Genomic DNA, 23,875 nt, shown 5'->3' on the forward strand with positions numbered 1-23,875 from the left:
TGTAGGTCAATTGCCTTCCCCATTAGTGGAGTTTTTACAAACTTTATTCTGTAAACAATGAGCAGTGGTAAGACGATGTTTTAATGATGGATCCACCAATTTAGCAAACCTAATGTGTGATTGGTTTGAAGAACTTTCTGGAAGCGCTGGTTCCCAGGAGTTTAGGCAGCACCCGGAAGATTTTCCAATTCTTCAATTCTTTTCATGGGAGCATCCCAAACATTTTGAGAGAGTTAGGGTGTAAGAGATCTCTATAGATAAATATGCTCAATCTAGCTATTGTCTTGGGGCAAAAGAACAATTAGTATGTGACATTTATGTCAATCATTATCTCCCAGTAGAATAATGGATTGGTTATGTTTTAAATAGAATATAGATTGGCTACTCTTGATATATAATGGGTTGTTAACCAATGTTGATCTGATGTATATGATCAAGTCTAGTCTGCAGGTGGATTCTTTCTGCACTGGAGGCATGAATCTGAAGATAATACCTACATAGAGTTTGCTTATCCAGAAATGGCTACTCCATACCAATGCATGCTCGGACTGGGCAAGGGTGCATGTATTAGAACAGGCGATGAATTGTCCCTCTTGAGAACAGAAGTAACGGAAATCCCATTATCACCCACTCCCCCAGCATTTTCCATTAGGGGAGAGATGGGATCCCACCATAGACATTATGTGGTTGGCCAATTCTGTTTAAACCATCAATCTGAATGGCCACCTGATACCATGCTGGAGTGAATTGGCCCTCTATTATAGTCCCACTGTGGATGAGGACTTGCACTGTGAAATACGCGCGCTACATACCCCGCAGAGTCTGAGGATTAGTGTTTATCCGAATTGATTTCAGATATAAATTAATAGTCATCTGTTCATTATGGCCCTTGACCCAGCTTCTCTCCAGGTTTTGCATGGACCATCTGCGGGAACATAAATCCGTGTATTCTTGTCGTTTGTCTTCCATAGTGAACATTTATCAGGACCTTTGGTAGATAGCAGCCGTGCCTTCCTGTGTCCTTCCAGCGTTCTCAGTGTGCTACTACTCTCCATTTGCATTCTTCTGCCATATTAGGTCATCTTGTTAAACCTTTCAGTAAATTACTTGATGAAGTGAATCGGTTGAAAGCACAATGTTAATGTCAAAGGGTTTATAAACTCTGCTGATGGTCAAACAATTCACAGAACAAGTGCACTGAAGTGACAGCTCTGTTCAAAACAAGCCTTGTTTGCTTCCTTTTGTGTTAAATCTGATCCCAGCTGCCAGAGTTGCGCTGGCATTGTATAGTGAATGGCAAGTACATTTATTGTTGTACAAAAGGAAAAGACGACGACCTGGTACATTACAGTTTACGGGTTGAGTGCCTTTCTGTTGGTTGGGGTTTTATGAGTATGTGAATGGAGCAGAAACAGACTATTCCATAACAAACTACTTTTAAAACCAGTAATTTTCTCTGGCATGGATAGCTAAGCTATTTATTTTGCTCTTACAGTGTTCTCATCATTCAAAGCTTGGTTTGCCTAGATCATTAAGAAAAATGTTAACCCTACTTGTCTGGCTGTGTGCTGCTCATTTTAATGGACTAAGTAACTGTAGTCACACAATAGGTGGTGAGGACATGTATAATATTGTAGTATCACCAAACATAATCAACCTTTAGTGGCCATCTCTTTTTTTTTTTTACAAAGTTCCAAGATACAAACTTTGACATTCACTATTTCCTATGTCCCACCATAGCACGTTTTATTTTTTTAAATTACATTCAGATGCATTGTTGCTTATTAGCAAATTGGTGGCATTGCGGACAGTTATGGAAATTATGGTGTTCATACTTTTTAAGTTAGGCGTACTGCACCGCCAGTTTTGGTGGTACCAGCCAACAATCTGATGTGTACGAGAACCCCTCAATTCTCCCCACACTGATGATGTTGGAGGAAAAAAAAAAGATTGGGCAGTTCAATTTCAATACCCAATCCTTTTCCTCCAAGGAGGAGACAAACCAACGCTAGAAGAGGTTGTATTCCATGTGCAATCACATGATTGTCCATTCATGTGTATGTTTGGTCAGGAGAGATTGCTAACAACGATGTGATGTATGTTTCTAGTATTAGATTATGTAGTTGACAGATGATTTTAGCAAGAAGGAACATCATTGGGTGAAATTTAACAACAAACTACCATTTTAGGCAACGGGTGATATACAGAAATGTTTGAAAAAATAATTCTTTGAAAGATCTCTTATTTATAGATCAGTTTTTACTCCCACCATCTAATTTTGGCATAGATGGAAAACTTGAGCAACCATAAAGGCCCTCTTCCATACCACATAAAAGTCAGATGAATCTGTCCATGTCAAGGTGAATGAGTTGATCATCTAACTCTAATTTGGATGGGAGCCTCCCAACTGTCCCTCAACCAATTATGTTGAGGGACTTAAGGAAAGTCCAGTTGGAATTCAATTACTATTTTCTTTTGTTTGTCAGGTAGATAATTCTCTAGCACACATGAATGCTCGGTCTAAAGGGGGTTTTACACTAAGCGATATCGCTAGCAATATCGCTAAAACGTCACTGGTTTTGTGACGTTATAGCGATATTGCTAGCGATATCGCTATGTGTGATACTTACCAGCGACCGGCTCCCCCGCTGTCCATCGCTGATCGCGCGAGAATGTCCGGCTCCATTTCTCGTCGGGCACTTCCTGCTGGGGCTTCCTGCTGTGACGACGAGCGACGCTGGACGCGGGCGGGAGGACGCCAGGATCGCTGTGTGTGAAAGGTGAGTATCGTCCGCTGCGTCGCTGCCGCATCGCTGTGAGGTCTCTCTGTATGAAAGCTCACTAGCGATCATTTAGCAATGCACCAGCGATCCTGACCGGGTCGGATCGCTGGTCGGATCGCTGGTGCATCGCTAAATGTAAAAGGGCCTTTAGGCCAGGGTCACACTTGCAAGTGCAATGCGAGAAAGTCGCGCAAGTCTCTTGCCTCAATACCCGACACTACCGCCGGCACTTGGTACCGGATTATGCGGCTGTATGTATTTCTATGCAGCTGAATGCTCCGATCCGAGTGCCGGCGGCATTGCCCGGTATTGATGTGAGAGACTTGTGCGAGTTTCTTGCATTGCACTCGCAAGTGTGACCCCAGCCTAACTATAGGACCCAGAGTATGGGGGTGTTGGGAGAAAGACATGTCGAATGATATTTCGGCCAATGGCTATCTCAAGTGTATAGCCAGTTTAATGGTCAACATCAACTAGTATGTGAAAGGCTGTGTCAGCAAAACAATTGTTGAAGTGATGAATATTCGTTCAATAGTTGTTCAAATCAATTTGTCTATTATTTATAGACATTTTTTACAGTAATAATCCCCCAACCTGTGACTTTCCAGCTATTGTAGAACTTCGTATCTTTTAATGCCCTGAAATCTATTGTACATTTATCAATAAAATAACTGTAGTCAGTATTACTTTTTTTTTATATGAAAATATTAGTAGCTTATTGATGCAAGCAGGCATCTCAACCATTTACATATTTGGATTCCTGACTAGTAGCACAGCATAACACTTTTATGGAAAAATCATATTTCTTGATGGTTGGCTTTCTTGTGACATGTGAGATTAAATAAATTAGTTGGATTATAAAATGTAAAACTATATAGTTAAATACAGTGGATATAAAAAGTCTACACATCCCCTAGTAAAATTCCAGGTTTTTGTCCTGTTAAAAATGCATACCAGGAAAAATAATTTCAGAACGTTTTCCACCTTAATGTTATCCATAGTCTATAAGATGCAAATGAAAAATAAACGCAAATCTTTTTGAGCAGAAAAGGAAAAATTAAACTAAAATATTGTGTTTGCATAATTATAACACTCTTAAACTAATATATTGTGAAAGTACCTTTTGAATTTATGACAGCATGCAGACTTTTTTGGTAGGACTCCAGAAGCATGGTACATCTAGAATTGACAATCTTTGCCCACTCTTCCTTGCAGTAGCTCTCCATTGTGAGGGCATCTCCTGTGTACAGCCTTCTTCAAGACCAACTCACAGATTTTCTATTGGATTCAGGTCAGGGCTCTGGATGGGCCATTCCAAAATTGGCTTCTTGCAAAGCCGTTCTTGCATTGATTTGGAGGCACGATTAAGGTTAATGTCCTGCTAAAAAGAGAAATTCCTCTTCATCTTTTTAGCAGAGGCCTGAAACTTTAGTGCAAAATTGACTGACTGATTTGGAACTGTTCATAATTTCTTCCATCACTAAAACCCTACTTCCAGCTGCCATAAAACAGCCTCAAAGCATAAAGATGCCTCCACCATGCTTCACTGTGGTTATGGTGTTCTTTTGGTGATGCTGTTATGAATGGGTCACCGAGGAGGAAAAAACAAAACAAGCTAAGTCCCAGAAAAACCAGAGGTTGGTAACTATGCAGATTGCAGATCCCTGATCCTAACCACACAACTAGCAGCAGCCGTGGAACGTTCCTACGATGATCCTAGACACCTCATCACCGCCGGAGAACTAAATAAGCCTAAAGCAAGAAAGGGGAAAACTAACTGCCCCAGAGCAGACCCCAAAGGAAAGACAGCCCCCACACATGTATTGATGGTGAAACAAGATGAAAACACAAACACAGGCAGGAAAATAGGCTGAGCAAACGATGGGGCCCAAACTAACTAGAAAGGACAGGAAAGGAAAGACACTGTCTGCAATCTGTCAAAAACCCTACAAAAATAATGTCCAACACATCTGATAACAAAATAAACCCTGAAGTCACTAGACTTCTCCCACTATATCAGCACTGTGAAATATTCTGAGGCAGAGCAAAAAGAGGCCAATCTAATAGGGGGCAAAAAGCAAATTGGCAAATACAGATAAATAAGATTAGAAATTCAGCACAGCCTAAGCCGGGGCTGGCTGACCACACAAAAAACTGAATGGATCAACAAAATCAAGTGTGAACATTAGCAGAAAAACTTAGCTTGAAATGACTGGAACAGAGCTGGACACCAAGAGCTGAAAAGCCAGAAGGAATCACCAGCACCAGAATAGGGCGTCGGCTGACTTAAATCCAGTCTGAAATTCCTGAGGTCCAATCGTCCTCCTCATTATTAGGTGGCAGATCTCTACTGATTAAATCAGCCTCACTACCTCCTGTTACCACCAGAGGTATCCTGGAAGGAGAACTCACAACTGGTAGACCAGAAAATGAACTCACAACAGATGCGCAGTGTTGGGTTTGCACCAAACATACCTTTTGGAATTATAGCCAAAATGCTCAGCCTCAGTCTTATCAGACCATAACACTTTTTCCAACACGCTTTTGGCAAACTTGACGTAGGTTTTGGCAAAGCATAGCCAGGCTTGGATGATTTTCTTAGTAAGAAAAGGCTTCTGTCTTGTCACTCTTCCCCACAAGTCAGACATATAAAGAATCCAGGATTGTTGTCACATGCAGTACACAACCAGAACTTGCCAGTTATTCCTGCAGATCCTTTAATGTTGCTGAAGGCCTCTTGTTAATTTTCTGGACCAATTTTCTTGTCTTTTCATCAATTTTTGAGGGATGCCTAGTTCCATTCTAGGTACTGTCACTGTTGTGCTAAATTTCATCCAATTTTAATGACAATCTTTGCAGTGTTCCATGGAATAACTAATATCTATAATGTATTTATTTTTTGGACCGATATCTTTGAACAATGAGATCCTTTTTCTTATTTTTTTTTTTTTGTTAATTTTGTTTTTATTTTATTCCTGAAAATTATTTTAGTTTGTATCTCAATTGATATGTACAGATTATGGGAGACCTTAAATATGGAAAAGGTTCTGATATATTCTTCTTGGCATGATTTTTTTTTTACATGACAAAAGCATGACATTTTAATAGGGGCGTGTAGGCTGTTTATAACCATTGTAATTAAGGGTAGATGTCATTCATTTGTGGAATATCAGGCCACATCCTGATTCCCTACTGTTCTGCAGGGATCTAAGTGGAGAAGGTTTGAGTCTTGGGAGATTCTTCAATGTGTGGGGAATATCATGTTATCCAATAAAGTGTATACTTTTTATAGTTCATAGATAGAAAGCATATTGGGATCCACTAGAAACTCACTATTATAAGAGCTCCAGTATCTACGATATTCTGTTCTGTATTCAATACCATTCATGTAAATGTCTGAAGGTCTAGAGTTGTTTTGAAGATTACTACTAATCTAATATATTGCTGAGGGTTGGAGTGCAGAGGACAATCTTTCTATTTGTTGTAGTACAAAAACTTGGCACTCAAAAGAAAAAATGATTTGACAGTTCCTCCTGACAAGAATTTTAAGACTCTCGAATGTGTGACAGTAATTTACCGTAGAGCTATGCAATAAAATCGTCAGCTAAATCCAACTTGTGTATAAGGGAAAGCCTTATAATTACAATACATGCCTGGGCAAACAATCTAAGTACTAACCTCTATTTTATGATTAAAAGTGTCTATCTGCATTTTGTTATCTGATTTTCAGAATGGATTATAGTAAGATTCTAAGTGGTTTGTGTCCTGGGACCGCTATCATTTGCAGACCTGCAAAGCCTCCAACCTCTTTCACCAAAATAGAGCCGTATTGAGCTACTAGGGGGCGAAAAGCGAGTTATTAAACAGGACTCTGGTCCAGCAGCCAGATCAGTATTCCATGGTGGCTGGATAGGAGCCCTGCAAACTGCCTCCTTCCTGAAGGCGTTTGCGGCTGCTTTTTTGATCAGCCAGCCTTCCCATCTAATCAAAAGAGGTGCTGTGGATGAGAGACGTTTCTTGGGGCTCCCGTTCATCAGCCACAGAATATTGACCTGATTCCTGGACCAGGATCTTGTGAATTTATTCACTCATCACTACTACTGGGCATCCTTTTTCCGTACAGACCTTAAATGGGATGATTCGAGTGCCTGTGTGGAGCGGCAGACAGCCCATTCCCACTGCCTCTTAGGTAAACTATGGGCAGAATGGTGGCTCACTGTTGCTTTGCAACACTGGGGTCCTGTGTTCAAATCCCACAAAAGACAACCTCTGCAAGGAGTTTGTATGTTCTCTCCTTGTTTATGTAGGTTTCCTTCAGTTACTCGGTTTCCTCACACGATCCGAAGATATGCTGATAGGGAATTTAGATTGGGGCTCACAATCGGGACAATGGGCACTGTAAAATATGATGGCCAATATAAGCAATTAATAATAATAAAAAAGCTGGGTCCATTACTGGCTGGTTGGTGGTCTTATGAAGTCCAGAAAAGTCGAGAAGGTGCTTTAGCATTTGTGTGGCTTTCTCTTTTGGATAGTAGTTGCTTACTCCATAATTCCTGCAGACATTGATGGAAAGGACCACACTTATGTGTGGCCATCACTGTTATATGTAGCTGCCTGGAAAGGTCTGGGTCCCAGAGTCTGCTCAGCCAATCACTCATTGAAGCAAACCCTTTCCTCAGCCAGTGATTCACAAAGCGTCATTTCCTCCTTTTTCCAATGTACCATGTCAGGACCAAGAAGTAGACAACAGCAGGGACTGGGTAGGGGATGCATCGAAAGCTGCAGGAGATCGGTGAGAGTGAGTATGGCTTGAGTAATATTCCATAATGGCCATTATTTATATCCACTACTCTAGACAACCCTTTTACGCTACCTCTAATAACAGTGTGCAGACCAGGGTCTCAAACTCAGTTGGCTAAATTGTCCGCACCCGTACATAGGTATGAACAGCAGTTGACGGTCTGCATTCTATGCTGGATATGATTAAATATTCGGTTGTCTTGTTTTTTCTAGATGACTTTTTTATCACTTTTTTTGTTTATTTTTTATGTCGTTAGAGTGAAAAAGTTTTCAATTTTTTTTTTTATGGTGTTGTTCATCCTATATCCTTTCCTCCTTCGTTGGTAAGATTAAAAAGCGCGATCCATTACAAGAACAACTTTCCTTTCTGAATTCTCTTGTTTTTATAATCACATGGTGATTCTAATAATATATTTTTCTCCATTTTGTTCTAGGGTTCTTTGATGTAATGATTGTGTTTTGGGAAAGAAGACTAGAAAGGTGTATGTTGTGTTAAGACTGAAGAAGCACAGTAAGTACAAGGATTGCTAAGTCAAATAAGTTATTTGTAACCTATCCTGTGGATATACAAAAGCGAGAAGCCCTTAGTCATTTCTTTGCTTATTTCATACCCCTAAAACATCCAGATGTCCACCCCACGTGTTGTGAACTGTAACACTCTACGCGTTTCCGATTACTCCTACACCATGAAGCAGACTGTGTTACAGTTCACATGGCATGTGGGGTGGATATCTGGATGTTTTAATAGAATAAAAAAATATATATATTTTAATGTTTTCCTGTGCCTGGATACCGGTTTTCTAATGAGTGCTACTATTGCTGGATCCCTCTGAATCCTCTGTGCACGGATCCTTAAAGGGCTTTTCCCAGGAAAAAGTACATTTTAATTAATAGAACTTTTCCACAATTGGATGTGTTTAAAAAAAAAAAAAAAAAATGTTCCTGTGCTGAGATAATCCTATAAATGTGCCCCTGCTGTGTACTGTGTAATGACCGTGTCTGATCGTACAGGGACATGGTCTGGTCATACCACAGCTCCTGGGCAGGGAAGGAACCAAAATATTATAGAGACAGGACAGCATGAAGATCACAGCTGATTCCTTTTGTAAGATAAAGCATTTCACTGCCTGTTTTAAATCAATGTTTTACCTCAAATAAAATAATCAGCTGTGATCCCATGCTGTCCTGGAGCTCTATTGCTTCCCCCCCTGCCCAGGAGCTGTGGTATGATCAGTCCCTGTTCCTGTACGGTCAGACACAGTCATTACACAGTACACAGCAGGGGCACATTTATAAGATTATCTCAGCACAGGAACATTTTATTAAGGCTACTTTCACACATCAGGTTTTCGGCGTCAGGCGCGATCCGGCGTCGTGCCGGAACGCCGGATCCGGCAAATGTTTTGTAAAACCGGATGTGACGGATCCGGTTTTCTGCCGGATCCGTCTTGTTCTTGACAGACAAAACCGGATCCGTCTCATCCGGTTCATCCGTTTTTCTATCCGTTTTTCGACGGATTACGCCGGATCTGGTTTTTAAAAACACCCCTTGTGGCCTTCCGAACGGGATTGGCTACTGGAAAACTATATATAGCGTGTTCCTACAGCCCTTCTTTGACAGGTTGTAGAGGAGAAAGTGCAGGTTGGAGAGAAGAGCAAGTTACTGGCGAAGATGGATGTTGTCATTGGAAATATTTTGAAGAATTAGGCGGATTTTACAGCGGAGGCGAATCGTTTGAGGGTGATTGTTCTGGAGAAGGAGAGAGCGAGACAGCAGCGCATCAGGCATCGTAGACGACGTTTGTGGATCCACCCCATCACAGCCAAGAGAATGACGCGTGGGGTCTATTCTACACTCTGCATGGACCTTCGACGAAACCCGGATAAATTTTTTGGATATGTTCGGATGAAAATGGAGAATTTTGATTACTTGGTGGAGCGCATTGCACACCTCATAAGAAAAGCGGACACCTATTGCCGCTTCTCTGTTTCACCCGCAGAGCGTCTGATGGTGACTTTAAGGTAAGCCACATTTATTGGATCTGCTCGCTTCAGAGCACACTTTCACTGCAATCTTGTTGGTGGTAGTTTGTATCTCCAAGTGTTATAGCTGAGTTTTGGTATGTAATGCTGTGATTTTAAACTAATTGATTGTTTTTTAATTCCCCACAGATTTCTTGCAACTGGAGAATCCCTTTCGTCACTGCATTTCCAGTACAGACTCGGGATTTCCACCATATCTGGAATAGTGAAGTACACATGCCGTGCACTGTGGGACTCCTTAGCTGAAGAGTTTTTACCAGAGCCCACAACAGAGAGGTGGATTGAAATTTCAGAAAAGTTTCAACAGATATGTCAGTTTCCCAACTGCTTGGGCGCTGTGGACGGGAAACATATCCGCATTGTAAAGCCAGCCGGATTGGGATCGGAATATTTCAATTACAAGAAATATTTTTCAATTGTCCTCATGGCCATCGCTGACGCGGAATACAAATTTATTGCTGTTGATATTGGGGCCTATGGCCGCTCCAATGACTCTCAAGTTTTCAAACAGTCTGCCATGGGGCGTAAACTGTATGGAAACACCTTCCAGTTCCCACCCCCTAGACCGCTGCCGCAAACATCTGGTCCACCTATGCCATTTGTCTGTGTAGGGGATGAAGCCTTCCAGCTGTCAGAACACCTTTTGAAACCGTACTCTAGCAGAGGATTGACAAGAACAAAACGCATTTTTAATTACCGCCTCACAAGAGCAAGAAGAATGGTTGAATGTACCTTTGGTATTCTGACAGCCAAATGGCGGGTCCTATTGACTGCGATCAACCTCAAGACAGAAACTGTGGACGAGGTGATCAAAGCGTGCGTGGTACTCCACAATTTTGTTATCTGCAAGGAACCCATTTCCATTGAGGACACCTCTGAAGAAACCACCTTGCAAGATTACCATGACATTACCACTAGAAGTTCTGTGACGGTTTCAGTAATGAGGGACAATTTTGCACTATACTTTGTCACCTCAAGGCAGAGTACACTGGCAGGATGACAGAGTGTGAAAGATTTGTGCCCTTAACCAAACTTGTGTACCTTCTGTACCAACAGTATATACCTTTGCCAACCAAAGTTGGCTATCTTGTCATGGTCTCTATTTTTAGCTTTAGGCCACAGGTGTGTACCTGGTTGTGTTTTATGCAAAGTATTTCACCTTTTAACAAAAGTTGTGTACATTGTTAGGAAATCACCAACAATAAACACAACTTTTTAGGTGAAATACTTTGCTTCAAACACAACCAGGAACACAACTGTGGCAAAAAGCTAAAATTTACCCACAGTTATATACCTGGTTTTGAATACATTTTTACCTTTTAAATACCCTGTATTTAACCTTTTTTTTAAACATATTTCGCCGCAGAAAGAAATGACAGACAACCAGTGTAAACAATAATTTAACTTTTATTTAAAATATTTTTTTTTTGTAAACGGTTTTTAAAGTTAAAAAAACTTTTTTAATAAAGGTTTGAAACCAACTGGGCATTTTTATTACAAAACACATCATAAATCTGTGTAGTGTGGGGTGGAAATACTGCTGGAGGGGCTGCGGGACACTTCGACACTGGGAGTGTGGAGAGAGGACTGGGATCGTGGTGGGGAAGGAACAGTTAGAGGTGAAGGTGTGGAAAAAGCTACAGAATGGGTGGACATGTGGGAGGCAGAAGAGGTGGTGGGCGGTGGAGTGGAGGGTTGGGCAGGGACTGTAGGAGCAGATGATGTTGATGGCAAGTTGTATGGGGAAGGAGTTTGGTACGGGGAAGGAGTTTGGTACGGGGCAGGTTGCTGGAAGTGGGGAGATGTCTGGTACTGGGGAGGTTGCTGGTACTGGGGAGGTTGCTGGTACTGGGGAGGTGGATGGTATGTAATAGGAGGGGGAGGATGGAAAGTGGCTGGAGGGGGTGCAGATGTAATAGGAGGGGGAGGATGGAAAGTGGCTGGAGGGGGTGCAGGTGGAGGAACTACTGTGGTGGGAGGAGGAGGTTGGGAGGTAACGTGCTGGAGAGCACCGTGGCATGAATGCATTACATGCATCTGCTGGGTAGGAGATAGCGTTTCCATGCGCTCCACAACAGACCTGAAAAAGGTGTGGTTTGGCGAAGATCTTGCTTCTGAATGCATGGTTTGCAGAAGTGTCTTCACCTCCAGAATGCTGGAGTTGATCTGCTGAAAGCCTGCGGAGATTTGCTCTGACAAGACTTTTAGACAGTTCTGGAAAGATGCATTCAGATGCAAGAACTCTGGCGCATAAGTCTTTTCCTGACCCCTCTGCCGCTGCCGCCCAGTACCTGCAGGTGTACTAGAGGTGGCAGGGGCAGAAGGGTGGGGTAAAGGGAAATCGATCTCCTCACCAGCAGCTTCATGTAATGTAGGCGGCCACGATGCTCCTGTGCTGGTGGATGGGACAGATGGGTCGAATGTGTGGGAAGGCTGGGAAGGTGCAGATGTACCGGGGCGGTCGAAGTGTCCCTCGGTGCCGGTCTCCTCAGGGATCGCCTCAGAAGGGTCCAATCATGCAGGCTCCCGAGTGCTGCTCACCGTGCTGTGGAATAAAGAGAAAAAAAAAACAATTAAAATAGTGACATGGTATGGCCCTGGCTGAAAAAAAAAAGTTACATCTAACATTTTTTTTCCACATGTGGTGTGTAATATTTACCTTCTAGTGACCATTGTTTCCCGGAGGAATGACAGGGCTTGTGCGTACTTGTACTTGCTCCTGCGTCCTCCAGATCCACTCGGGGCCCGCATCTCTTTATTGAACTCCTTCTTGAAACGATCCCTCACAGACCGCCACCGCTTCACAATTCTGTCCCCTGAAACGAGAAAGGAGTGGTTAGTATACAACATCAGTGTTTCACAAACTCCAGTCCTCATGGTCCCCAGGGGTCATGTTTTCAGGATTTCCATAGTAAATAGAAATCCTGAACACATGATCCGTGGGGACCACGAGGACTGTTGTTCGGGAAACACTGGTTTACATCAAGCAACCGGTACTGTATATACTTACGCTCTTTAATCTGGGCCCGAGCATCGAGGTCCTCCCAGCGGTCCACAAGGAGCGAACAGATTTCCTCCCAGAGTCGCCGGGTAACAATCAGGTCAGCGTGGCGGCGGTCAGCCATATTCCAGAGCGGCTCCCTTTCTCTGACGAGATCGATGAGGTGGTCCACATCGATTCCTCCATCCTCACCGTCAGAGTCGGGAGCACGCTGTGAAGGCTGTTAAAGAAAAAGACAAAAATAACATAATTAGCCTCCACAAAAGAAATGAAATAAAAAGTGCAAAAAAACAAAGCAAAAATATTTATACTTACACGCTGGTGACCGCCGCGTTGCTGTCGCCGACGACCCTGGGAGGCACTGCGAGGACCTCTTGGCCGAGCACCAGATTGGGAAGACTAGAGAAGAAAACAAAAAATGTTATGTCTTTGGATGTAGGCATTTGTTTGCTGTGTGTGGTCTGCAGAACATTGTTTTCTATGTGTTGTGTGTAGTGTGATGTTGTGTTTCTGCGTTTGATGCCAAAAACACCAATTGTGAGCCCACTCCAGGTGTCTGTCCACCCCTTCCTTCTTCTTCTGGGAGCTCCTCTTCATCTTGTGATTCCTGTTTTGAAATAAAAGGCAATGAATAGACATATATTACAGAGATGATGGTTTTTGGAAATAAAAACTTACCGTCAAACGCTGACGATGCGAGGGAGGGCTCCCAGAAGATGTGCTGTCTTCCTGCTGGCCAGACTCCATGCCTGTGGGTGGTGGTACTGTTGCTGCCAGTGCTTCCAGTGCTGCTGCTGCTGCTGCATCTCTTGGGCGGCTGTTGAATAAAGAGAAACAAAGGGGCAATGAATATCTTGATATTCCATGGCCCTAGTTTGGAGGAATGGGGGATTTGATAATTACCGTCTCTCATCTGCTGCTGGACTCCCCTCCCTTTGTTCAGCATGCTGCTCCATTTGGGGTGGTGGTGGTGCTGATGGTGCTGCTGCAGATGTCTCCTGCCTTGTCCTGCGCCTGGTTGCTGTCTTGGGTGCCATGTTGGGTGTGGCTGAGGGTCCCACTGTCTTGCTTTTATATATGTGTCTTGTGGGCAGAGCTACCGAGCATGCTCAGACCAAAAATACCGGATCCGGCGCATTGCGGCGCTCATAGGCTTTCATTGTGTGAAAAAGCCGGACGCGCCGGATCCGGCGTGTTCGGCTTTTTCGCCGGAGACAAAAAACGTTACAGTAGCCGTTTTTTCCAGACGCCGGATTGAGACACAATGCCGGATCCGGCGAAAACCGGATGAAACGCATGGCCATCCGGCGCAAATGCAAGTCAATGGGGGGGAAACCGGATCCGGCATTGCATTTCGCCGGATCCGGTTTTTGTCAAAAGCGCCGGATCGCGCCTGACGGCGAAAACCTGATGTGTGAAAGAGGCCTTAAACACATCTAATTGTAGAATTTATTATTATTCAAAGATCTGGTGATTATAATGTTGATTAACTTTGTGCATGGGAAAACCCTTTTAAGCAGCGACAAGCAACATAAGAGTGAGCTAACTACTTGCATCTTCTATTCTGTAGATAGGTTATAACTCGGTAAGATGGGAACAGTCTATTCTGTAGCTAAACTGGATTGCCTTTTAGCTATTAGACCAAATCTCTGGATATCTACTTCTGTTGATCAGGACAGCACTAGTGATGAGCGAACGTGCTCGGATAAGGTGTTATCAGAGCATGCTCGTGTGCTAACGGAGGGTCTTCAGCGTGCTCGAAAAATATGTTCAAGCCCCGTGGCTGCAAGTCTTGTGACTGTTCGCAGCCACAACTAACTAACAGGGCAATCCTTGTCGAACAGCTCTGAGACATACAGGTGCAGACATTCGAACATATTTTTTTCGATCACGCTCAAGACACTAGGCTAGCACCCGAGCATGCTCTGATAACACCTTATCCGAGCATGTTCGCTCATCACTAGAGCCCACTCGTGACTGATGTTAATTGGCCATGTTTATAAATGTAAAGTGGTTACTCAATATTCCTGAAGACCTCTCCCTGTGTGGTCTGTGAGAGAAGTGATATGTGGTATTTTTATACAGTAGTCTAGATCTTCGTTTCATCAGATACTTCCACTAGAGGCTATAATAGTCATGTCAACAGAGACATTAAACTATTTAGGAGACGATTTGAAGTCTCCAAGATCATATGGCTGGCTCCTTCACTACCGCTTGTCTGCAAGTCACCTGCCAAACATGACAACTTGACGCTATGACATAAATAATGAGTTTTTCATTTCACCAGCTCAGGATAGCAAGTGAGGTCATTTAATAGTGGAACAAGTATGTAGACTGGAAGATCGCTTTCCACATATCATGCTTTAAATTAGTTCCATGCTCTGTTAGTAAATAACCAGATTAGATCTTACCCTTCATAGTCAAATCACAATAATGCAATCGATAACAAGCCTTAAACTTTAATAACTAAAGTTCAGCCAAAAATTTTATTCAGCTGTCCTGAATTGTTAGAAATGTATTCATTACACATTTGATTATCGGCAGTATTTCCATAAGTTGGCCCTAACCAATCCTAATGTTCTAGCATATCCTAGTGACGTGCCATTATATGACGGGAGTTCCCCCTTTTAATTATGATGAAACTTTTTGCCCTTTTTTGTATTTTTTTTTTTTTTTTTTTTTAAGACTCCTCAATGAATTCCTTTCTCCTGGAATGCTGCTCTTCGTATTGCGGGCCACCACTCTTGGGGTCTTGTTGGCATGTTGACATGTAACGTTGTTGACATGTAACGTTCCTGAAATACAGCGCGTTAACTTATCATCCCAAACATAAAAAACAGGGTTGACTGTCTAAGGCCATGTGCACACGATGCAGATTTGCAGCGTTTCCGCAGCGTATTTTACCGCGCAGAAACGTTGCATATCCGCATTGTGATGTACAGTACCTTTAAAATGAATGACAAAAAAAAACCGCTGTGCAGACGCTGCGGATTTTTCCGCGCGGTTTTCCTGCGGTACAAAATCCGCAGCATGTTGCTTCTTTTGTGCGGTTTTCTATCTCCCCTGTTACCAAATCCGCAGGGGGAAGACCGCAATGGAAAACCGCACAAAAACCGCATGAAAACCGCGTGAAAAATGGAAGAAATCCGCAGGAAAAATGCAGGTCATTTGACCTGCGGTTTTCTTCCATTCTGCATGGAAAAATCGGCAGGGCTCAAAACTCCGTCTGCACTCAGCCTAAAAGGAATAAACATGCCAAGCCTAGGAAGATAAACACAGATTACCCATGGGAAGGTAAACACCCGCACATGCAAACAAGCCATAAACACGCACACATGCTAACCACTGGAAGGAAAGAAACCCACGAAAGGTACAGCACAGAAATGTAGCCTCAGGAATAGGTAGCTTCACAATCAAGATACATAGGCAGTGATACAGTGAGGCTTGAGAGTTTGTGAACACTTCTGAAGTTTCCATATTGTGGGCTTTGGGTCCTTGTTTTGTTGTATCACCCATGTTCTCTTTAGATTCAGGTCATGGAAAGTTGTCCGGACATTTTTCTTTCGAATTTTATGGTATAACTAAGAATTAATTGTTTTATCAATTATGACAAGCCATCCTGGCGCAGATGCAGCAAAATAAGCACAAAACATGATACTACCACCATTGCCAATTTTGGTCTCATTGTTCCAAGAGACTTTTTTGCTTGTCCAGTTCATCTTTTGCAAACTGCAGATGGGCAGCAATGTTCTTTTTCAAGAGCAAAGGCTTCTCTCCTTGTAATCCTGCTGGGGCACCATTGTTGTCCAGTGTCCTCTTGATAGTGGACCCATAAACATTAATATCAGCTAGTGTGAGAGAGGCCTTTAGTTGCTTAAAGGGTTGCCTTGGGTTCCTTTATGGCATTGTGTTCTATTATACGATTTGCTCTTGGATTGATTTCTGTTGGTCGATCACTATTGAGGAGGGCAATAATGATCTTGAATTTGCTCTATTTGTATAAATTCTGTTTTACTGTGATTTGGTGGAGTCTCTTTAGAGATGATTTTATAACCTTTTCCAGCCCGAGGAGCATCAACATTTCTTCTGAGGTCACCAGAAATCTCCTCTCCTCATAATACAAATCCAGAAACTTTTTTGTAGAGAACAGACTTTGATGGATCCTTGTTATAAATAAAAGAACTTCTTCTACTAACACCTGATTGTCATCCCATTGACCGAAAACTCCAGACTCTATCACCTTTAAATTAGCTGGTAATCTTAAGGCCTCATTCACACACGAGTTTTTCTTGTACAAGTGTTTTTCGTGTTTTTCTTGGATAGCACTCGTTCACATGATTGTCAATTGAGCTTGTCATATGTTCATTATTTTTATTTTTATTTTTTTTTTTTCCCCCTTGGACTGAAGGGTGCAGCAGTGAAAGTCTATGCGTTTGTGAGAGAGTCATGCAGCACTCATATGACATCAGAGTGCTGCCCGATTTGCACGGACTGTCAGAAGAAACTGGTGGACAAACATTTTTCTCTTCACCTATGAGAGAAACTGCGTTAATTAACAAGCCCTCCTATGGCTAGTTTGGCAGAAAAATAAGAGTTATGACTCTTGGAAGAAGGGGAGGAAAAAAAATGAAAGCACAAAAAAAAAAAAAATAGCCTGCTTGCTACATGCACGGACACCTCAGTTTTGCTGTGGTACTAGGCTTTCATCATTTAATCTGTTCATTTTTACAACTTTGGTTTTCAGATGATACTATTTGAAGGACCTTTGACTTTACTTCAGCTATAGCTATTTTACTTTTCTTTTATTTGTACTAGAATTAATCATTGAATGTTCTCCGCTGTGGGCAATTGTAACTTGTTTATTTTATTAAACCCTGTTCCCAACTACTGACCTCTGCCAAACCAAATTCCAAGAATGTCCGCCTCCCTAGAAAATAAATTCCTACTTCAATGGTAACCTCAAGACCTATGTAGCAATTTTCCTTAAATCCCTCCAGCCACAGAATTGTTTGTAGACCTCCTATGGTCTCTGGCATATTTTGAAAGGAGATATACTCCATCTCGCACAATTCTATTTTATCCGATGGAGCCCTTTATGTCTCCAGCAGGACATAGGAACATTTTTATGTTCTTAATAGTAAACAGGAAAGCAAAAAAATCTTAATATATAGGTCCTTGAAAAGTTTTCTTAGGGGTTACTATTGAGCACAGGAGCACCCACAGTCAGTGACACAATGTTTCCTTAGCCCCTTGTATTAACCTTGGACAGGAGTGTTGGTGTAACGGAAGCCGTACGCGGCAGGGCACCTTTCATGGGTCGCACATCCATGCTAGCAGTCCTATGTACAGTTACCCCCAAGCCTCCTGTCAGCCAGTGTTGGCGCCTTCATATCTGATATCCTGCCTTCCAATAATAAAGTTGGCTCCAATGTATGTTTATTCCCACAAGATGCGCATTCAGCGTGTTAACCCAATTGTATAGGTGCCTTGAAGAACATGACATTAGGCTAGTTTATTGTGAAAATCTGATATAGCTAGAATATAAAAGTTATTAAAGAAGACGTTTTGTGCTAGCCAGGAGAATCAGAATGTGGCCGGGGCTAGACGTGTGACAGCGAGGAGATGAGCGAAATAAATCTGCGCAATGTGACTGTCTGCAACTCACTGTGCTAGAGCTCTGTAAATAAAAAGGCCAAGTTGTAGATAAGTTTCATGTTGTGTGGGACGTGTATTGAAATCTATGGCAAATGTGTCGTATGTGACTCGCGACCAGCAACAGAAAATCCATTTGGAAAAACTTGCAACTTTGTATCGCAAGCGCAGGTCGCAACATAGGAAATAATTTCATCCAGCTGTGCAATTTGTTTCGGCAATTTCAGTGTCACATGTTGCCTTCTCATCCTAACCTACCTGTAATCAATAAGGTACATAGCCAAACAGGTGCCACCCAATATAGTGTTGGGTTTTGCCCCAAAGGCCAGATGGATTCCCCCTCTCTCCTCTTCCATGACTATTAGGCCAGTTGCACACCATGTTTGCCTAAAATGCTGTCTGGTTAGAAAAGGGAGTTGTGTTCCTAATCATTGAGTAACAAAGGGATGGGTTAAACTAGAACCGGGCTTCTTCTGTGCAGGAACCCTAAAGCGGCTGCATGGGGAGCCTCTAAGGTATGTAATGGAGAAACTCACAAGAGACTGAGGGGGGAATTAATCAAGATTGCCATTTTGTACTCCAGTTGTCATCCAGTAAGATGTACCAAATTTATTAAATTCTTGCGCCTCTTAATGTATTTGGTGCACCTTTCGGCTGCCCATTCAGCTGACAAGTGCCCGGAAAGGTGCAGACTCAACACCGGAGTCCGCACCAAACAGGGGGATTCCGACATCGGCATACTATTACGCCTGATGTCGGAAAAGGGTTAAAGTAGAACTATTTTTTTTATTTCATAAATCAATCATACACATAAAATATATTACAAAGTTGCTTATTTTCATGAGAGAAAAGTTCTTTTTCCTTCTGGACTGACCGATTAATCTCAATTCAGGGGTAAAATCTGTAAAATCGTTTTCAGTACATACAGACTTTCCAATTATGGAGAAATGAGATGACAGTTGCTGCTCATAAAATTCTATGAAGGGAGGAGGAGCTAGAGGCAGACACAGACTTTCTGCTGCAACTTCTCCTGACATAGAATCATAGAATCGTAGAGTTGGAAGGGACTTCCTGGGCCATCTGGTCCAACCCCCTGCTCAAAGCAGGATTCGCTTTAATCATCCCAGACAGATGTCTGTCCAGCCTCTGTTTGAAGACTTCCATTGAAGGAGAACTCACCACTTCTCATGGCAGCCTGTTCCACTCATTGATCACTCTAACTGTCAAAAAGTTTTTTATAATATCTAATCTGTGTCTCCTCCCATTCAGTTTCATCCCATTGCTTCTAGTCTTTCCTTGTGCAAATGAGAATAAAGTTGATCCTTCTACAATGTGACAGCCCTTTAGATATTTGTAGACAGCTATTAAGTCTCCTCTCAGTCTTCTCTTTTGCAAACTAAACATCCCCAAATCCTGCAACCTTTCCTCATAAGACAGGGTTTGCAGACCGATCACCATTCTGGTTGCTCTTTTCTGAACTTGCTCCAGTTTGATGTTTTTTTTAAAATGTGGTGCCCAAAGCTGGACACAATATTCCAGATGAGGTCTGACCAAAGAGGAGTAGAGGGAAATAATGACTTCACGTGATCTAGACTGTATGCTTCTGTTAATACATCCTAGAATTGCATTTGCCTTTTTTTCTGCTGCATCACACTGTTGACTCATATTCAGTCTGTGATCTATTAGTATACCCAAGTCTTTTTCACATGTGCTGTCACTTAGCCCTATTCCTCCCATTCTGTATATGCTTTTTTCATTTTTATTGCCCAGATGTAGTACTTTGCATTTCTCCCTGTTAAAAACCATTCTGTTAGTTGCTGCCCACTTCTCCAGTTTATTTATATCTTTTTGAATCCTCTCTCTCTCTTCTCTAGTATTAGCTATCCCTCCTAGCTTTGTGTCATCAGCAAATTTAATCAGTTTACCCTCAATTCCTTCATCTAAATCATTGATAATGATGTTGAACAATACAGGGCCCAGGACAGAGCCCTGTGGTACCCCACTTGAGACATTCTTCCAACTGGATGTGCAGCCATTTACGACCACTCTTTGGGTCCGATCACTAAGCCAGTTATGAATCCACCTAACAGTTGCCTTGTCCATTCCATACTTAGTCATTTTTTCAATAAGGATTGTATGAGATACTTTGTCAAATGCTTTGCTGAAGTCAAGATATACTATATCTACAGCATTTCCTTGATCCACCCAATCAGTGATTCCATAAAAGAAGGAAATTAAGTTAGTCTGACATGACTTATTAGTTACAAACCCATGCTGACTCTGTTTAATCACTTCATTCTTATCCAGGTACTGACATACATGTTGTTTAATAATTTGTTCAAAGATCTTTCCTGGTATAGAAGTCAGACTCACCGGCCTATAGTTGCCTGGGTCCACCTTCTTCCCCTTTTTGAAGATAGGAACAACATTTGCTCTTCTCCAGTCTTCTGGCACTTCTCCTGTTCTCCAAGAATTTTCAAAGATTATGGAGAGGGGTTCAAAAATTTCTTCTGCTATCTCCTTCAGTACTGTGGGGTGTATTTCATCTGGACCTGGAGACTTGAATTCATTTAGGTTAGCTAAGTGTTTCCTCACTATCTTTCTGTTTATAGATATCCTGGGATTCTTCTATTCCCTTAATAGGACAGTGAAGAGCAGTTGATGTTACATTTCCTTTCTGAGAGAAAACAGATGCAAAATAGGAATTTAAAAGTTCAGCCTTCTCAACATCCTGTCTTACCATTTCATCATTTTCATCCTGTAAAAATCCTATAGCATCTTTGACTTTTCTTTTACTTTTGACATATCCCCAAAATCCTTTATTATTGCTTTTGACATCTCTTGCAAGCCTCAATTCATTTTCAGCTTTAGAAAATCTGATTTGTGACCTGCAGGTTCTGCAGACAGCATTATATTCTTCTTTAGATATGCCTCCTCTTTCCATTTTATAAACATTTTTTTCTTTTTAGCATGTGCTTAAGTTCTGTGTTCATCCATCCTGGTTTCCTTAAATGCTTCCTATTCTTCCCTCTTTTCGGAATTGTTAACAACTGTGCTTTGAGAATTTCATTTTTCAAGATTTCCCATCCTTCCTGGACATTTTTGTCTTTAAGGATATCCAGCCATTGGATCCCTCCAATTCTCTTTCTGAATCCCTTAAAATCTGCCTTTCTGAAATCTAACCTTGACATCTGAGTCTTCACAGGTCTTCTGCCTCTAGTTATCCAAAATTCTAAAATAGCATGGTCGCTACCTCCTAGGGTCCCAGCCACTTTTACCTCCTCAACCATTTCCTCCCTGTTTATAAGGATTAGATCTAAGGTAGCAGTTCCCCTTGTTTTCTCCCCTACCTTTTGGAAGATAAAGTTGTCAGCAAGAGAGGATAAGAATTTCCTTGACCTGTTAGTTTTACCTGAGAGAGATTCCCAACAAATGTCTGGATAGTTGAAATCTCCCATGACAACTATGTCATATTTTTTGGAGAAGTTTGCCATTTGATGCATAAAGAGATCATCCATATCCTCACCTTGCACAGGCGGCCTGTAGTAAATGCCTACAATGGTGTCCTTTCCATTGTTCTGTCCTTGTATTCTTACCCAAACAGTTTCCACAGAACTCCCGGTCTCTGAAGCTTCAATCTCTGTTCAGATATACGCATTTCTAACATACAATGCGACACCCCCTCCTCGTTTATCAAGTCTGTTTCTTGCAAATAAGTTGTATCCTTCTAGTCTTGTATTCCAATCATTTGTATTGTCCCACCAAGTTTCAGTGATTCCAATGACATCATATTTCTTTTCCTGTGTTAGTAGTTCCAATTCTCCTTGTTTGTTGCCCATGCTTTGTGCATTAGTATAGAAACATTTTAGTTTGTGATTGGTTTCTCTTTCTCCAATATTTTTATTACTTAGATTCTTTTGTCTTTGTTCTTCCTTTCCACTTCTAATAGCAGAGTTCTCAATAGCATTTGTCAGGTGTATGGCTTTTTCTGGTCTTTTGCTTCCCTTCCCATGTTGTTCTAGTTTAAAGCTCTCCTTACAAGTGTAGCAAGGCGACTTCCAAATACATGCTTTCCAGTCTTCGTAAGGTGCACCCCATCTCTAGCAAGTAGTCCATCGTATAAGTAATTCACTCCGTGATCCAGAAATCCAAATCGTTGCTGACGGCACCATCGACGTAGCCAGTTGTTCACCTGCAGAATCTTATTCCACCTCCTTGTTCCATGGCCATCCACTGGGAGGATGGAAGAGAAGACCACCTGCGCTCCCAGTTCTTTCACTTTCTTGCCTAAGTTTTCAAAGTCTCTGCAGATGGTTTCCAGGTCGTTTCTTGCAGTGTCATTTGTCCCCACATGTAGTAGCAGGAATGGGTAGTCATCACATTTCTCTTGAAGTTATATCCGGTCTGCAGATAGCGGCCTCAGTTCCTCTCAACAGGGAATCCCCCATGACCACCACTCTCCGTTTCTTCTTCACAACATTTTTCTTTCTCCATCCAGGAGGACTCTGAGGGCGTACAAGGTTGCTGTTTGTTGGCAAAGTCTTATCCTGATGTATTTCGTCATCGTTTTCCTGCGTGAGAGCCTGGTAGTGGTTCCAGTGCAGTATGGGTGCTGACTGCCTCCTGATCCTCCTGCTTCTCTGGGTCACATGTCTCCATTCCTCTGTTTCTTCAGGTGCACTTCGAATTTCTTCTTTTTCTGTAACATGAAGAGATAATTCTGCTCTGTCCAAGAACTCTTCACCTTCCTTAATGATCTTCAACGTAGCTAACCTCTCTTCGAGACTTTGCAACTTTTCCTCCAACAGGGACACAAGCTTGCATTTGTGGCATGTGAAGTTTGGCTTTTCCACTGGTAAGTCTGTGAACATGTAGCAAGAAATGCAGCTCACCAAATGGCACTTGGCCTCTTCCATATTGAGATTTCTTAAAAACGATGAAAGATGAGCCAAAAGTTTTCCGATTTCCTCTTTTCAGCTGCAACGGCCAAAACCCAGTGATCGTTGAGCTCGCGGAGACAATTGCACTCAATTCAGGATAACTTGCAGCAGAATGTCAGTGTCTGAAAAAGCGTTGCAAAACCAATGCAAAAAGTGAACATAAAGCACAGCAATTTAAAAGTGACATTGCTTCTGTGCACATGTTTATTTTTTTCTTTTCAGAAGGACCACTGAGCAAACTCTTGCATTTTTCATGGTTTTTCTCCATTTGCTATAATTTGAAATCTGAAAAATGTCAACAGACGCTGTGGTTTTGTGTTCACGTGCGGCTTAGACAGAGACTATCTTTATTAGAAAGTTGTGTTAATGTCTTAGCTTGGTATGAGCAGAATTTCCATTCCAGCCTCTCATCTCTGTTCACCTTTGGTATAATCAGTCGGTTATGCGCTCGCTCTGTTTTTCTTGCGTTTTCGCCTCATTAGGACATCAGAGAAATTGCAGCTGTGCAAACATGTAGTTTCCTGGCTGTAAATGTAAAGTATCTATCATTTCTAGAAATAGCTTATAATTACCTTTTTATGTAAGGACAGCATGCAATGGAAGGACTATTTGGGGCGCTCGGTATAGTTTTTAGTTATGATTTCTGCAGATCC

The 23,875-nt window shown here is 42.1% G+C and overlaps 1 protein-coding gene across 1 annotated transcript in view; it reads left to right on the plus strand.

The window, feature by feature from the left end:
• LOC141098245 (sorbin and SH3 domain-containing protein 1-like) overlaps positions 1-23,875 on the plus strand; it is a 529,519-nt gene that overhangs the window by 328,073 nt on the left and 177,571 nt on the right. Inside the window, exon 5 of the mRNA XM_073585871.1 lies at positions 8,021-8,097. The gene's annotated coding sequence lies outside the window, so the exon portion shown is untranslated. The remainder of the gene's footprint in view (positions 1-8,020; positions 8,098-23,875) is intronic.

The sequence above is a fragment of the Dendrobates tinctorius genome, unplaced genomic scaffold (genome assembly GCF_039654945.1).
Source record: "Dendrobates tinctorius isolate UK_male_01 unplaced genomic scaffold, ASM3965494v1 ptg000089l, whole genome shotgun sequence".
NCBI classification, from domain to species: Eukaryota; Metazoa; Chordata; class Amphibia; order Anura; family Dendrobatidae; genus Dendrobates; species Dendrobates tinctorius.